Source organism: Zingiber officinale, chromosome 6A (assembly GCF_018446385.1).
Source record: "Zingiber officinale cultivar Zhangliang chromosome 6A, Zo_v1.1, whole genome shotgun sequence".
Classification (NCBI taxonomy): Eukaryota; Viridiplantae; Streptophyta; class Magnoliopsida; order Zingiberales; family Zingiberaceae; genus Zingiber; species Zingiber officinale.
Window position 1 is genome coordinate 135,665,848 of NC_055997.1, and position 14,541 is coordinate 135,680,388.

The window sequence follows — 14,541 nt, forward strand, 5'->3', positions numbered from 1 at the left end:
ATAAAGAAAAAGAAATAGAGAAGGAAAAATAATTTAGAAAATAAACATTTCCTCGTTAAAACGGGGTAGCCTAAACAGGCTTTCTCGGCCCCGTTTTTTTTATCCCTGTAAACTCATCCATATGATCTCCAAAAAATTCCAAAAAAATTTCTAAAAATTCCGAAAAATTTCCATATCATTATTTGTCATTTTTCAGTATCTTATACGAAGACTGCGGATGAGTACGCTGGTGGACGAGAAGGAAACACGCATCGATTTCGAGGGACGAGAAGCTGGAGTGGAAGGCTGCTTGAGAAGACCGGAAGTTGGGTTCGGGTGAGCCCTTTTTCGGATGGCAGAGATCACCCAAGCGAACAAATTCGGAGTAGAAGACCCAGACCGAGGCGAACTGAACCGGAGCAGTGGTCCTCGGATGAAAAAGTCAGCATCGGTTGACTTTAGGCTCCAGGGCGCCCTGAGCAGTCCGGGGCGCCCGGAGCAGCCCGGGGCTCCCGGAACCCATCCGGGCACCTGAACCAGACTTGTTGACCAGTTTGCGTCAAACGCAATCTGAACGTTGGGGATAAAGTTTTATCCCCTCAGGGTGCCCGGAACTCCTTCCAGGTGCCCCGACCAAGGTTATAAATATAGCCTTGGTCCAGAAGCTTTTCAACGAACTCCAGTAATTCATTTCCAACGCTTGTGTGCTTTAGAGTTGTAATTAAGCTTCTATTTTCTGCACTTCAACATTGTAAGAGGCTTCTCTGCCTGAAGGAGATTGATAGTGGGCTTTATCTTCCTTGGATTAACAATCACATCAGTTATAACCAAGTAAATACTTGTGCCTCGTCTTTTTAATGTCCTATTTATTTTCTGCTTATTATTTATGCAAGTGTTAGCTTAAAGAGTTCGAGGAAGGGTTGTTCGTTTTTTATTTTACAGGATATCCAACAACCCCCCTTCCAGTCGGCCGCAACGGTCCTACAATGTTTACTCTCTATTTCAGATTATTTGTGTATTCTATGAATGTTAATGGATATGGAGAGTTAGTCGCTAAATAGGGGTGATGATCTAGATAATCTATGGAGTCCCACTTGATAGGGGTAGTCCTTGTAAATGACATTCTAGAATCATCACCTTGAATGTAGACCGACTTGCCATGATTGATTTATTTCTTTGGACCTTAATGGGTTTTCCTTAATTTGATTTCACAAAATAGAGGTGATAATTTGTGGAGCCCTTGTGATAGGGGTAGTCCTTGTAAGCAACATTCTAGCATTAACACCTTACAAAGAGGCATTAAGTTTGGGTAGACACATCGGTATGATTCTCCTGAATTCATATCGGAAATATGTGATAGGATCCTCTACATGTGAGTAAACATAGAGGCAGGAAGATAAATAATATTTGATGCATTAACAAACATCGTAGTGAACCTGAAATCATAGGATCGCTCTTTCCATACCAATTTCTCTCTCTCTCTCTCTCTCTATCTCTCTCTCTCGTGCATGCTTTCTTTCACACAACTTTCGATTGTCTAGTTAACTTACTTTGTGAACTCAACTAGTGCTTAATCAACAGCCCCTATGGATTTAATATTTTATTACTTGATAACATAACCCTGTACTTGCGATTAGACAATACACTATGTTGGACAAGTGTCAATCAAGCCTATGTCTTTATTTAACCATTCTAAGTTAAGCAAAAATAAATTAAGCATGCATAATAAAAGTAGAAAATCAAGCAATCATGCAATTTTAATTAACAAAAAATTATCTTTCTATTAGTTCCCTTGAATCATAACCTTAATAAGGTCTATCTAGATAGTGAATATGATTCTTAGGAATCCAATATTGATTTGGTTCAACTTAATTAATTAAGCTTGATTTGGGGATCCATGCTTCGACTCAGTTTCTAGCAATTCTATTAACTAATGACATGTATGGCTTAAAATAAGTCTTAGCCTTGTATTCGAGTCTGAATAGATTAGATACGACCCTTTGAGTTCCAAGTATTACATCAAAATATTTGGAGCCCAAAGTGAACCATTTCAATGACCCTTTATGTTCTTTGAGTTGAACTTACAAAGTGAAATTTTCTTCCTCAAGTTGTTGGACTTGAGTTAAAGTTTCACTTTAAACTTATTTAGTTAAAGAGATTGGGTTAGTCTTCTCCTTAAGGACTTTTACCTCCTTTTGGAAAGACTCGACTCAAACATTAGATTTGGATAGTTACGTTCTTGAGTTAGATCATAAATTAAAGCATACAATTTGTTAACTAAGGGAGAGTCTAACTTAGATGTTGGATCATTTGAAACAGATATGAATCTGTGGCTTGTCTTTGACTTAGTTTCAGATTCATATCCAGACTTAGGTTTGGATTCAGTCTCGACCACTTGTTCCCACCCCATTAGTGCCAAAAAACTCACTTGAACTTATTCTTCCTCGCCCGACTCTTCTGACGATGACTCATCCCAAGTAGCTTTTGGCACTTTTTTTTCCTTTGTTTCTTCTTGTCTTTCTTCAAGTTTGGGCATTCCACCTTGAAATGTCCCTTTTCATTGTACCCATAGAAGATCACCTCAGATTTCACCTTTGTGGTTTGGCTTGGTCCAGTTTTCTTATTCTTTCACTAGATCACTTTCTTAATCTCATGCTTAGTTAACTCCTTCTTTCTTTTGAATATCTTCTAAACTAGATTAACTTATTCAAAGGTGATCTCCTCACCATCTTCTGAATTTGATTCATCTTCAAATTCAGGTTCAGTTTGGGATTTGGACTTCACCTAATTAATCTTGATTTTACTTGCAAGCAAAGTGATACCTTCTCGGTCAGAGTAGCATTAGATTGTTCTTGTAATTTAAATTTAGAAAATAATACATCTAAGATAATAATTGAAAGATCCTTGGAAACTTTATACACATCTATTATAGATGTCCATAAGGTGTTTCAAGGAAAAGCTTTGAGCACATACCTTATTATGTCCTAGTTCTCAACTTGTTGTCCGATCAGGTGGAGTGTATTGAGAAGATCTTGGATCCGAGCATGCAGCTAACTTGCTGACTCTCCTTTATGTATTTTTATATTATACAATTTATTTAATATTAACTCACACTTACATACCTTTGTGTCAAAAGTTCCTTTGTATTGTTTGACTAAATTGTTTTATAAGTCCTTCGTGCTTATAAAGGTTCCAACGTCGTTGAGCTCTTCCTTGGTCAGACCACACTAGAGGATTTGAGTAGCTTTAGCATTGGTCTCGATCTTCTTCTTCATTGGGTTGTACCATTTGTCGCATGCGAGTGGTAATCCTTCTTCGTTGGTAGGGATGGTGAATCTAGTTTTGATCACTATCCACATCTCCATCTGAGTCTTCAGGTGGTACACCATTTGGTCCTTTGAATAGTCAAAATGCTCACTAAAAAGATGGGCGGTCAGAGTGTCTATATAGGATCGGTGTTGGCGGGCTAGGGGGATATTAGAAATTTAAAATCTCTTGTTTTCATACTTAGAAAGGAACACACATTTATTGATAAACAAAAATAATTAGCATAAAAGTAAAGTAAGAGGCAGCAGTTTTACTTGGTTTACAATCGAAGAGGTTGCAAATCCAAGGTAATGAAAGTGCACTAAGAAGGACTCCTTCTTCGACAGAGTTGGAGGTGGAGTAACCCCTTACACCAATTTTAAGCTTAAAACAAAATTACATAATAAGAAGATTAAAACGAGTGTGTTGTTGTTGAACTTCGAGCACTAGGGCTCTATTTATAGCCTACTGGTCAAATTTATCCATTTTCTAATGTGGTACTTTCCAGGCCCCTGGACCTAGTCTAGGAACCTAGATCCGGTCTAGGAACCTAGGCTCGGTCAAGTTGATCCACTTCGCAATTGCTTTCTTTAACATTTCTAGACTTCCCAGGCACTTAGACCCGATCTGGGCACCTGGAGGTTGCTGACGTGCACTCTGTGCTGATCCTCTTCAACAATAGCTATGCTGATGTAGCTGCCCTTCCCGAGCGCTTGGAGTCTAAGTGCCTAGACCGAGTCCAGGCGCTTGGAAATGGTCAACTCAGAAGTTGACTATTTTCTCGTTCAATTGCTTGGGTGATTCTCTAGTCATCCAAAGTTGAGCTCACTCGAACCCAATTCCGGCCTTCTCCTCAAGCAAACTTCCTCCCAACTTCTAATCCTTCAAATGTGTCGGTTGTTAGAGTGTATACTAAAAGCCTAGCTTTCGGTATAAACATTTATCTAGAAATAAGAATCACATTGGTCAAATGTCTACATTTATGATATATGTAGTTGTTCAATTAATTTATATTGTAGATAACATGGTGTGTGGTGTCACACACAGAGGATCATGTTATCAGTACCTTATAAATTATAAACAGTAACTCACGACCATAATGGAAAGGAACAAACCATTGGAAGGTCGTAGTGTAATTAGGTATTAGTTTATCTTAACTATATAATTACACTAGTACACTTAGAGTGTATTGAGTAGGACCATTAGAGGTCGTTTCTTTTATACTGACTTTATAAAGAAACAAAGACCTCAGTTATTATGGAAGTGTGTGCTCTTAATCCTAATATAATAACAAGCACATATATTTGATATTTATTTCTTTAATTTATCAATGGGTGAGATTTAGTTCGATGAATCAATAAGCCCGATAAGTTGGGAAATGATATCACTTATAGTGTGTATTGTTGATTATAGAAGGAAGCGTGTCCTAGTGATCTAGGTTGAGAATGTCCTCAAGAGGAGCTCATAAGGATTGTCATGTTAAACCCTGCAGGTGGACTTAGTCCGACATGACGATAAGGTTGAGTGGTACTACTCTTGGACTAAGATATTAATTAAATGAGTTGTCAGTAACTCACTTAATTAATGGACATTTGACATCTTAAACACAGGGAGACTAACACACTCATAATAAGAAGGAGCCCAAAATGTAATTTGGGATTGGTACGGTAGTTCAATAATAGTTCTTTAGTGGAATGAATTATTATTGATGGAATTAAGTTGTGTGTTCGGGGCGAACACGGGAAGCTTAATTTCATCGGGAGACCAAAACCAATTCCTTCTCTCGGTCCCTATCGTAGCCTCTTCTTTATAGAGATTTATACCCACCACATACCCACCTTCTTACCCAACCAATAGGGGCCGGCCAAGCTAAGCTTGAAGCTCAAGCTTAGGGCCGGCCAAGCCTAAAGGTTGGCCTTAAGGTGGCTGACCAATAGCTTGGAGCCCAAGCTTAGGTGGCCGGCCACATCATATTAAAAAGGATTTTTTTTTAAATTATTTCTTATGTGGATATCATAGTTTTAAAAGAGAGTTTAAAAATTAAATCTTTCCTTTTAAAGCTTTCTACAAAAGATTAAGAAAAGATTTTAAATCTTTCCTTATTTGTAGATTGAAAGGAGATTTTATTTTTAAGAAAAACTTTTCTTTTTAACCATGATAATAATTTAAAAGAGAAGTTTAAAAATTAAATATTCTCTTTTATTAGTTTCTACAAAAGATTTGATATCTTTCTTTATTTGTAGATTGAAAAGAGATTTTAATTTTTAGAGATAACTTTCCTTTTGGAAATTATCCACATGTTTAAAAGAAGAATTTTAATTTCCTTTTTATTAACCAATCATGAAGGGATAAAAATTATTGGAGAAATTTTTATAAATTTCTAGAAACAAATTAGGAAGTTTTAATTCTTGTGTGAATTAAATTTTCCTTGTTTTGGGGAATTAGAAGTGGCCGGCCATTATTATTAAAAGAAGAAAATTGTTTTTTAATTAAAATAATTTTTTTTATGACAAAAGAATTAAGGAATTTTTTATTAAAATTTCCTTATTTGTCAAGACCAAGGATTATAAAAGAGGGGGTAGAGGTGCCTTCACGGGTGATCAACTCTATTATTCTTCTCCTCTCTTTTCCTCCTTGGTGGCCGGCCCTAGTTTCTTCCTCTTCTCTTCTTCTTATGGCCGGCGGCAACCTCTCTTGGAGCTCTTGATGGTGGCCGGTTCTAGCTAGGAGAAGAAGGAGAGAAAGGTGATTTTGTTTCTTGCATCCCTTGGAGCTTGGTGGTGGTGGCCGGACCTCTACTTCTCTTGGAGAATTGTGGTGGCCGAAACTTGCAAGGAAGAAGAAGGTGCTTGGTGGTTCTCATCTCGGAAGATCGTTGCCCACACAACGTCCGAGGTTAGAAGAGGAATACGGTAGAAGATCAAGAGGTCTTTTTAGAAGGTATAACTAGTAATTTTTCCTTTCCGCATCATGCTAGTTATTTATGGAAATAATACCAAATACAAGAGGCTTACGATTCTAGTATTTCGAATATGTTTTTTGAAGTTGTGTTCTTTTATTTTTCTTTTCCTTGTGATTTGATTGTTCTTTTTGGTTGACCTAAAGTTATTTTAGGAAATTAAATATTAGCTTTCCATAAAAGGTTTTGTCTAGTCGGTGGTGGTTGTTCCCATATCCAAGAAGGCCATGTGCCTCGCCACGTCAGTACTGGGAACCAATTATGGAAATTAATATTTAATGGAATTAATAACTTAGGTGATTTGGATCAAACGTGTTAAGTTCCGCAGGAGATCCAAGTCTAAACCTTAAAGAACAAATAGATTAAGTTTTGGATCAAACGTGTTAAGTTCCGCAGGCGATCCAAAATTTAATTTAAAAGAACACATGGTAGCTAGGAAAAGGTTCAGACCTTTGTACAAAATTTTTGTACAGTGGAACCTCTAGGTTTTCTGAGTAGCAACCAACAATTGGTATCAGAGCTAGGGTTTTGCCTCTGTGTATTTGGTATTAGTTTAATTATGCACATGTCATACATAATTTAGGCAGGTTAATAGTAGGATGTGCTAACTTTGTGGATCCAGGATCCAACTATTATGGCTTTTAGTTATTATGTGTGTGATTGGACCCTTGGACATGTCAAGGGCATTTATATGTGTGTGCATGATTGTATTATAAAATACAGCAGGAGCTGTATTTAGTTTGATTAGGATTTTATTTTTGATCTATATACATGTACATTCCTTTTATGGAATATAGGATCAAAAATGTAAAATTCTATTTATGTCGCGGATCGAATCTTGCAAAGCGTGGAACCTTCTAAGGACCAGAGGCGCAGCGGAACTAGGAGCAAGATGGATGCGACAGCTAGTCCTGGTGGCGGTGGCCAAATATGGCAGCAGCTTGGGATGACAACACACGGAGGACAATTAGAGATAAACGCCATAATAGTTGAAAATTAGATTTTCTATTTATTGCTTTTATATTGTGCTGTGTGTGCATGTTGGTTTACATATTTAGTAGGCTAGCATAGTTAAAATTCCTCATTTATAAATAACTAAGTGGGAGAGGGATTTTTAAGTAAACCCCATGGTCTCCATTACTGGTTTGTAAGTGATGCAAACAAGCTTGCGCGTTGGCTCTGAGTGCCTTCCTCCATAACGGATGAGCTTGTTTGTGGATCACTAGAACAGACTTCCATTTTTGGATGACTATAGGAAGTTAATTAAGAGCGTGTGATCTTCCCCAACGGAAGAGGCATAATCTTATTAATGGACTTAGTGTCAAGTAATGGTATACACTTAGACACATTTAATAGTATCCTCTCCAACGGAGTCACTACTATCACTTGTGTGACCAAAGGGAAACCAACTATTGATTTGTCATAAAACTAGATTGGCAATATAATAAAATTAATAAACCCCTCTTACAAATGTTTGAATCTGTATACGTCCACACTAACGTGGCATACAAGATTCATGGTGTTTGAGGTAATTTTATTTGTCAAAAGGTTATATTGACAAGATAGTCAATGGGTAAAACCCTCCTCTTACAAATGATGAATTTGTATACGTCCACACTAACGTGGCATGCAAAATTCACGGTGTTTGAGGTGTTGGTGAATTTAAATAATATTGTTTGAGGAATCAATGTTATTTCAAATTCAAAGAGTTTTGACCAAATATTTGATCAAAGATAGATCAACTATTAATTTTATTCGTCATAAAGTAAAGTTGATGAGATAATAAAATTAATGAATAAAATCTCCTCTTCGATTTTGTATACGCAAAATTTATGGAGATTTTAAGGAGTTGATCTTGACCAAATATTTTTGTGATTCTTAGGATGTTTGTCAATCCCTAGTAGTCATACTATAGAAAAAGACTTAGTAGTCCCAATTGTAATGATTGGAAATAGGACTTGGACATTAAGGTAGACTGTCTTCTTAGAACTAAGAATAATTTAGGTGTATTTAATTCATTAGTTGAAACATGTCTAGTGGTGTTATCTACCAGAACCTGGAGTGTAGATACAAGATGCCATTAATCATGTCTGTAATTCATTGCAGGGTTCCTGGAAACCCGACAACTAAATGAAAGGTAAATCACCGTCCACATGGGCACTACTGTAAAAGTGGTAGCTATTGCAGTGGGAGATGTTTATCCTTTGATAAGAATAAAATATGGATTTTAAGTAATTGTCTTTACGTACCAAGTTTAGAAAGAACTCGATTTCGGTTTCTAAACTATTATAGATATTGTGTCTATTTTGATAACAAAGTTGTTATCAAGAAAAATAGGGAAGTTATCTATTCTGGTATGATGGTTGACAATTTATAATCCAATAACTCCCACGATGCAACAAATGGAAATTAGTAACACATCTTCTAATTTTAAGAAAAAGCAACCTTCGAAAATGAACCAATTATATCTTTGGCATCTAAAAGCTAGGTTATACTTGAGTAGGATTCATTGGTAGCTAATGAACTTTTGGGTTCATTGGTAGTGGAAATATTTCCAACCTGCGAGTCTTACTTGGAAGGAAAATAACCAAGAAGCTTTTAAGTCCAAGGGGTATGGAGTCAAAGATATGTTGAAATCGGTTCATTCTGATTTGTGTGATCCTATGACTATCCAGACAAGAGGTAGTATTGAATATTTTGTCTATTTTATAGAAAACTATTCAAGATACAAATAAATTTACTTAATGTACCGCAAGACTAAGTACTTTGATTAGTTCAAAGAGTACAAGGTTGATGCGAAGAAATGTTAAAGTAAAAAGTCACTATGGAAGATCGTAGTGGCAAGTACCTCTTGAGAGATTTTAGGTGTCACTTATCAGTAGTTGGATTTCAACCCCAACTAACTGCACCTGGTACACCCCAACAGAATGGTGTAGTAGAAAGAAGGTAAAGGACTCTTATGAAATAATTAGATAGATGATGAGTTATTCAGAAAATTACCAAATTTGTTTTAAGGATAAACTCTGATAACGAAAGTGAACATAGTACCTTCCAAGTTAGAACTCTCTACTCATATAGAATTGTTGAATAGGTGAAAACCTATTTTGAAGCATATTCGGATTCGGGTAATCCAGCACATATGTTAAAGAGAGACAATGATAAGTTGGATAGGAGTTCACTTGTTTGTAAGTTATCCTAGATAAACAAAAGTAGGTTTATAGTCTTAAAAATCAGAAGGTCATTGTTAGCATCAATGACTGATTTTTTAGAAAAGGACTATATAATGAACCACGTGCTCATAAGTAAATTTGTTCTTAAGGAAATAATAAAGGACATGTCTAACCTAGTACCAACTGTACAAGATGAGATACCACAAGAAAACTGCAACACGTATCACAAATTGATACACAATTACAGAAAGTGTCTTGTTGTAGTGGGAGGGTTGTTATGCAACCTAAATAGGTTCATGTTTTGGGAGAGTTTTTGGACTCGATCCCTGGAGGACATGAACCTGATCTCCGGTCATATGATGAAGCACTCCAAGATAAAGATGCAGCATCTTGACAAAGAGTAATGAATAAAAGAATTAGAATATATGTATTCTAATAAAATCTGGAAGCTTGTAGAATCACCAAATGGTGTAAAAGCCGTTGGATGTAAAAAGGCCTATAATAGGAAAAGAGGGATAGACAAGAAGGTAGTAACTTTCAAAGCAAGGCTTGATGAAAAAGGAAACTTTTTCACTGGTAGTCATGCTTAAGTCTATCCGGATTCTTTTATCTATTTGGCAAGAGGATGTCAAGACAGCATTCTTTATTGGAAGTCTTGAAGAAAGCATCCATATAAAGCAACCAGAAGGGTTCATTGCAAAGGGCTAAGAGCATCTTGTGTAAGCTCAATCAGTCTATGGACTGAGGCAAAGCTTCAAGGTCTTGGAACATCCGGTTTATCAAAGTAATCCAGACCTATGGATTTATTTAGTAACTGGATAAGTCTTGTGTATACAAAAGGTGTGATGGAAGTGTGGTGGTATTTCTTGTACTATACATAGATAACATTTTTGGTAGTTGGAAACAATATCAAAATGTTGTCAGAAGTAAGGGTATGGTTGTCCAAATAATTCGATATAAAGGACTTGGGAGAATGTATATATTTTTGAGATCAAAATAATAAGGGATCGAAAGAAAAAATATATTTTACTTATCCCAAGCTTGATACATCGGAAAATCCTTGCTCGTTTTAAGCATGCTAAACTCCTAGAAAGGTTTCTTACTTTTTAAGCATGGAGTGTCTTTATCTAAAGAGATGTCTCCGTTGACATCAAAAGAGATTGAGGACATGTAGGATGTTCTTTATGCTTCGGCAGTTAGACAACCTAATGTATGCTATACACGAGATCAGAAACCTGTTTTGCCAAGGGCATAGTTAGCAGATATCAAAGTAACCCTAGATAAGGACATTGGACTGCAGTAAAGCATATATTAAAGTACCTTAGAGGCGCTAGAGATTATATGTTAGTTTACAAGGCAATTAATTTGGTCCCTGTGGGTTACACGGATTTTAACTTCCAATCGGATAGGGACAATAATAAGTCAACCTCGGGGTTTTGTGTTTACTTTAGGAGGTAAAGTCATAACTATGGAAGAGTGATAAGCATATGTGTTTTTCTGGACTCCACCATAGAAGCTTAGTATATGGCAAGCCTCTGAGGAAGCCATAAAAGCTGAATGACTTAATTACCTCAAGATAGACTTAGATATGATTTCTAGTTTGTCCAAAGATTATTACAATTTATTGTAATAATAATGGTGCAGTAATAAACTCGAAGAAACCATAAGTCTATAAGGCAAGTAAACACAATAGAGCGTAAGTATCACCCAATACGAGAAATCGTATAAACGAGGAGAAGTTGTTGCCGCCTAGAATGCATCAGATGATGACCTATAGATCTTTTCACTAAGGTCCTTAAGGCGGAAGCTTTTGATGGACCTGTTGAAGGGTTGGGAATCAGATGTATGGCAGCAGATATGGCAGCTTAGTCTTTTAGTATAAGTGGGAGATTGTTAGAGTGTATACTAAAAGCCTAGCTTTTGATATAAACATTTATCTAGAAATAAGAATCACATTGGTCAAATGTCTACATTTATGATATATGTAGTTGTTCAATTAATTTATATTGTAGATAACATGGTGTGTGGTGTCACACACAGAGGATCATGTTATCAGTACCTTATAAATTATAAACAGTAACTCACGACCATAATGGAAAGGAACAAACCATTGGAAGGTCGTAGTGTAATTAGGTATTAGTTTATCTTAACTATATAATTACACTAGTACACTTAGAGTGTATTGAGTAGGACCATTAGAGGTCGTTTCTTTTATACTGATGTTAAAGAAACAAAGACCTCAGTTATTATGGAAGTGTGTGCTCTTAATCCTAATATAATAACAAGCACATATATTTGATATTTATTTCTTTAATTTATCAATGGGTGAGATTTAGTTCGATGAATCAATAAGCCCGATAAGTTGGGAAATGATATCACTTATAGTGTGTATTGTTGATTATAGAAGGAAAATGTGTCCTAGTGATCTAGGTTGAGAATGTCCTCAAGAGGAGCTCATAAGTATTGTCATGTTAAACCCTGCAGGTGGACTTAGTCCGACATGAGGATAAGGTTGAGTGGCACTACTCTTGGACTAAGATATTAATTAAATGAGTTGTTAGTAACTCACTTAATTAATGGACATTTGACATCTTAAACACAGGGAGACTAACACACTCATAATAAGAAGGAGCCCAAAATGTAATTTGGGATTGGTACGGTAGTTCAATAATAGTTCTTTAGTGGAATGAATTATTATTGATGGAATTAAGTTGTGTGTTCGGGGCGAACACGGGAAGCTTAATTTCATCGGGAGACCAAAACCAATTCCTTCTCTCGGTCCCTATCATAGCCTCTTGTATATAGAGATTTATACCCACCACATACCCACCTTCTTACCCAACCAATAGGGGCCAGCCAAGCTAAGCTTGAAGCTCAAGCTTAGGGCCGGCCAAGCCTAAAGGTTGGCCTTAAGGTGGCCGACCAATAGCTTGGAGCCCAAGCTTAGGTGGCCGGCCACATCATATTAAAAAGGATTTTTTTTTTAAATTATTTCTTATGTGGATATCATAGTTTTAAAAGAGAGTTTAAAAATTAAATCTTTCCTTTTAAAGCTTTCTACAAAAGATTAAGAAAAGATTTTAAATCTTTCCTTATTTGTAGATTGAAAGGAGATTTTATTTTTAAGAAAAACTTTTCTTTTTAACCATGATAATAATTTAAAAGAGAAGTTTAAAAATTAAATATTCTCTTTTATTAGTTTCTACAAAAGATTAAGAAAAGATTTGATATCTTTCCTTATTTGTAGATTGAAAAGAGATTTTAATTTTTAGAGATAACTTTCCTTTTGGAAATTATCCACATGTTTAAAAGAAGAATTTTAATTTCCTTTTTATTAACCAATCATGAAGGGATAAAAATTATTGGAGAAATTTTTATAAATTTCTAGAAACAAATTAGGAAGTTTTAATTCTTGTGTGAATTAAATTTTCCTTGTTTTGGGGAATTAGAAGTGGCCGGCCATTATTATTAAAAGAAGAAAATTGTATTTTAATTAAAATAATTTTTCTTTTTTATGACAAAAGAATTAAGGAATTTTTTATTAAAATTTCCTTATTTGTCAAGACCAAGGATTATAAAAGAGGGGGTAGAGGTGCCTTCACGGGTGATCAACTCTATTATTCTTCTCCTCTCTTTTCCTCCTTGGTGGCCGGCCCTAGTTTCTTCCTCTTCTCTTCTTCTTATGGCCGGCGGTAACCTCTCTTGGAGCTCTTGATGGTGGCCGGTTCTAGCTAGGAGAAGAAGGAGAGAAAGGTGGTTTTGTTTCTTGCATCCCCTGGAGCTTGGTGGTGGTGGTCGTACCTCTACTTCTCTTGGAGAATTGTGGTGGCCGAAACTTGCAAGGAAGAAGAAGGTGCTTGGTGGTTCTCATCTCGGAAGATCGTTGCCCACACAACGTCTGAGGTTAGAAGAGGAATACGGTAGAAGATCAAGAGGTCTTTTTAGAAGGTATAACTAGTAATTTTTCCTTTCCGCATCATGCTAGTTATTTATGGAAATAATACCAAATACAAGAGGCTTATGATTCTAGTATTTCGAATATGTTTTTCGAAGTTGTGTTCTTTTATTTTTCTTTTCCTTGTGATTTGATTGTTCTTTTTGGTTGACCTAAAGTTATTTTAGGAAATTAAATATTAGCTTTCCATAAAAGGTTTTGTCTAGTCGGTGGTGGTTGTTCCCATATCCAAGAAGGTCATGTGCCTCGCCACGTCAGTACTGGGAACCAATTATGGAAATTAATATTTAATGAAATTAATAACTTAGGTGATTTGGATCAAACGTGTTAAGTTCCGCAGGAGATCCAAGTCTAAACCTTAAAGAACAAATAGATTAAGTTTTGGATCAAACGTGTTAAGTTCCGCAGGCGATCCAAAATTTAATTTAAAAGAACACATGATAGCTAGGAAAAGGTTCAGACCTTTGTACAAAATTTTTGTACAGTGGAACCTCTAGGTTTTCCGAGTAGCAACCAACATCGGTGTACTCTTCCACAGATCCTCGTCTCTTGGATGTACCAAGCCCGTCGACTCTCTTCCCATATCATCCTTCTCGCTCACTGCGTTTTCTACTCAACTTCTTGTGTTTCTAAGTCCCTGCACACTTAGACACAAGGCATCAAATCTGTAGGGTTTAATTTAACTCAGTTGATCACATCAAAAATAACCGGGGGTACTTACACTCTATAGCATTCTTGATGGGTCATTCAGAAAAACAATCTCGAACAAAAAAATTGAGAAGAATGTACAAGACTAGTCTTGAATTAGTAGTGTGTGAGAAAAAAATAAACAAAAAAAGTAAATTAAAAATATATGAAAATAAAATTACTCAAATAGTGGTTGCACCAATTCAGAGCGCCCCTACTCTGATATCAATTGTAGGATCAAAAAAAATGCTAGAGAGGAGGGGTGAATAGTGTGTGCCGCTAACTCCCATTTTTTGAAAACTCTTTTTAACTCTTTTCAAAGATAACAACTGAATTAAACAAAACAAGCACAACATAAATGTTGGAACCCCAAAGTTGTTTTGGTGTGATCAACAAGTTAAGTTAGGTCCTGTGTTGTTTTAACCTTGTGTCTAAGTGTGCAGGAGCTTAGGAGCACAGGTACTTGAGCGGAAGACGCAGATAGC